Consider the following 4,050-nt stretch of genomic DNA (forward strand, 5'->3'; position numbering starts at 1 on the left):
GATCTCTAAAGGGGGATTGCGATGACAACCGCTGACATGTCTTGATCCCGATCTCTCCTGGTCATTTCCGGTTCGCTGACACTGTCAATAAACAGGCAAAAAAGAATTAGATCTCCCATGTAGAAGTATATTTTTCAGTATTCCAGCACTTAATTTGGATGCATTACTGCAGATGTGTCACTGTATTGCAAGTGTTATTATATGAATGCAGTAGTAGACTTTTTTGGCGTTGTAAAACCGCAGTCATTTTTTTGTAAGGGTGTGTGGACATGAGCATAGGAATGTTAGAGTGCATAAGTGATGCTAAGAACTCTGTTATCCCAGTAAGACTCCTGTTCCTTCCTCTGTTGTTCCTTTCCCCAGAATGCCAGCTCTCTCACACGACTCTTAACTCTGCTGGCTGCGAGAGCTCTAGCAGCACTGTTATGATTCTGCCTCTGATAGCCTGCTGTTAGCGTTTCCATGGTTACTCTGCATTTCCCAAATCCTAAAGAGAATGAAAAATGGAAGTTAGATAAAGTTTAATAAGCGAGAGATAGCATAGGGAGAGAGTTAGGTATAGCTCACCCCCATCAGCATTTACAATAAAGCCTGTTGACCCTTTGTGCTCACAGAACACTCCCCGCCTGCCTCTGCACCTGTTCAGAAAGACCGGAGGCTAGTTTAAGGCTTCAAATATGCAAAACGTATTGAGGAAAAGACTTAAAATATGATTGCTTCAGAGGTACGTTGGCTCTACTCGGGTTAATGCCAGTTGATAACTGTAATATGAGGTATTTGAGAACTCTCACATTTACATTCATTGGACCAACCTGAAAAAAAAAAAAAGACTTGAGCTAAAGAAACTGTCTATGATACTATTTTTGCCCAATTTTACTGCTGATTTGCCATACAGTGCTATGAAAAAAATTATGATTTATAATAAATATGAATGAATGAATGAAAATGTAATTGTAGAATGGCTAACATTTGAGTTGTAAAGAGTTGTCACTTGGGTAAGGACCGAAGTCTAGTTTAGGACCAAATATTGGTTTCAATTTAGTAATAATCTCATAGTGTATTTTTTCCATAAAATAATTAAAATGCAATAAGTCTGGAACTCATGGACTTCATCAAAGATTGGGTTTCCTCTTTTGTGATGCTTTGCTGGGCCTTTACTGCAGCTGTCTTCAGTTGTTGTTTATTTGTGGGTCTTTCTGCCTTTAGTTTTGTCTTCAGCAAGTGAAATGCATGCTCGATCAGGTTGAGATCAGGAGATTGACTTGTATATATACGCAGTGCAGTGACAAATGCAGTCAAATGCAGTAAAGACTGAACAAATATTTTTACATAATACATATGTTGTAGAAAAAGTAATGCACCCTGTGAAAAGTTCCTTTTTCATCATATGTGGACACTACTGTAACTTTATTACTTTATTGATTGGCAAAAGAATATATATATATACCAATAGCATTGAAGACGTTTATTTCAAGTACACAAAGATTTGAAAGTCTTTTACCTCACATAGGATAATTGTTTATTGCCCATCTTTCCATGCAGAATTTTTGAAACTGTGTGATACTCATGGAGCTTCCTCCGTGTATTGTCAATTTCAAGACACCATTTGGATTCTAAATTTTGTTACATCTAAACTTTGTCCAAACTTTGTCTAAACTTTGATTTGTACTTAACTATTCCCAAGTCCTCCATTACTGCATGTTTTGGGTTATAATCTTGTTGGAAGGTTGGAAGGTTCAGTTTCAGCTTTTGTTTATTTATTTTTTAACATATGGCCTTACGTTCTCCTCGTGCACTCTTTGGTATAATGTGGATTTCATAGTTGACATTATAATGGCAAGTTTGTCTGGCCCTGAAGCACCAAAACACCCCTAAACTATAACACTCCCATCATGCTTCACAGTTGGCATGAGTTTCTTATTCTCAAATGCAGTGTTTCATTTTCAAGAAACATACTGTAACGTTTGAAACTGTGGCCAAACATCTCCACCTTTGACTCAATGTCCACAGTACATGTAGGTGTTGGAGTACATTGGATTTTTTGAGAGCAGAGGCTCTTTTTTGAGAGATCTCTTTCCTAAGTTATTGACTGTTTCCAGAGTTGCCTGCAAAACATTGTAGCCCCATGTTATTTGTACTTATTTATTCTATTTAACTCCAATTGTCATGGCAAGTTTTGAGTTTTAAACTGAAGCATCTTGAATTTTGTTCTTGAAGTGAGTTTGATGGGATGGCTGACCTGGAAAGATGGCCTGTGCTGTAAAAGCTTCTCCATTTGCTGATTATTTTATGCACAGTGGAATGGTGGATTTTAAATATCTTGAAAATGGCTTTAAATCCCTTTTCAGACTTTAAGCATTACTAACCTTCCTTCTTAAGGGCTCAGTCTGCCTTTTTGATGCTACCATGTATTTCACTGCTTATGACCAAACCAGAGCTGTTTATTAAAGTTTATGTTTGACCTTCCTCTTGATGTTCTACTAATTTGCAACTAACTGCTGAACCACTAGCACTTGATGTAGTGATAAGTGTAACTTTTCTACACCGAAAATGGCCATTTCTGTTACAAATTATTTAAGCCTTATACTAATGACAAGTGTAATTTGTTAAATTAAAATGTCTTTAACTATTAACTTGTCCAGTATGTTAAAATAAGTCAGTTTTCATGGGGTGTACGTTTTGCATGTTGCTGAAATGCAGGCTTCGTGTAATAGAGCATTTTTGTTTTTTAAATAAATGACATGGAAACAGTCAAACACAGAAACCAGTGAGGTAAAAGTTAAAGAAAGGTCAAATAATTAAATAATAATATTTATTATTTTAAACTTTTTCAAATGATCAGTAAATGGTGATATTTGCCCTTAAATGAGCTGATTTATTTATTTTATAAGAGGTTTGCAATTTGTACCAAATGCCTGCAGTTTAAAACCCTGCAAATATAAATGTTAGTTTTAACAACAACAACAAAAAAAATAAGAAAATAAGAAAATTAAACGTGTGCAAAATCATGCTCCACACTGTTCCATATAAATTATGTAAAAATTACAATTTGTGCAAAATATTGAGACAGTACAAATAGATTATTTACATAATATAAAGTGTTTTTAATGGGTGTTGCAATTTTGTATTTTTGGTAAATCATGCTATGGTTGCGCACATAATGTACGAAACAGCTAAATACTATGTTTTGGTCATTAAAACTACTTTAATTACAATGAATTATTTAATTAATTTCATATCATTTCAACAGATTATGTTACAACATTATTGCATGTTTACTTGTTGGCCTCTGAACCTCTGAGCTGGGACAGGCCAAAATCCGTAATTGAGAGAGGGAGATTAATGCTATCCAATTACAACAAGTCATATCCAGCATGTACATTCACAATGTGTGCAGATTTCATTTGTGACACGACCAGACCCTATTTACCCAGCATACATTTATATTTCACATTCATGTCTGGTGCATTGAGACAAGAATGGGTATGTGTGGTTAAAACACTTTTGATGTTAGAGTGGGCAGCCTGGGTAAAAATGTCACAGGCAGCACTAAGTGATCACAGAGCCCATGCTGTGATTCGGCCCACATCTTCTCCAGTTTCATTTAATTAACCTGAGACAAAGGCGAGAGAGAAGGAGGCGAGGAAGAGGACTGCAGTCTCTGCCATCTGTCTTGATCAGTAGTTTGCAACCAGGGGGCCAGGGCCCATGGGGGGCCTCAGCAAACCTTTCAAGGGGGCCATAGGATGACTTAAAATGAAGTGAATTTCTTACTTAAAGCCAAAAGATAACATAGGCTAATTCAAATGCTAAAATTCCAAATACATATTTAAACATTTTATTTAAAAATATTTGTTTGTTTTTTAGCATTTAAATTAAGTTATGATTTTAATATAATTAAATATTAAAAAAAATAAAAATGTATGTAATTAAAAATAAATACAATTATTTTATTCAATAAGAAATAATTCAAGTGCTAAAAATACAAATAAATCAGAATGTTTTATTGAAAAATACAGAATCACAAAACGAATCCTTTTCAGTTATTAT

The sequence above is a fragment of the Sinocyclocheilus anshuiensis genome, unplaced genomic scaffold (assembly GCF_001515605.1).
Source record: "Sinocyclocheilus anshuiensis isolate Anshui unplaced genomic scaffold, SAMN03320099.WGS_v1.1 scaffold128, whole genome shotgun sequence".
Lineage (NCBI taxonomy): Eukaryota > Metazoa > Chordata > Actinopteri > Cypriniformes > Cyprinidae > Sinocyclocheilus > Sinocyclocheilus anshuiensis.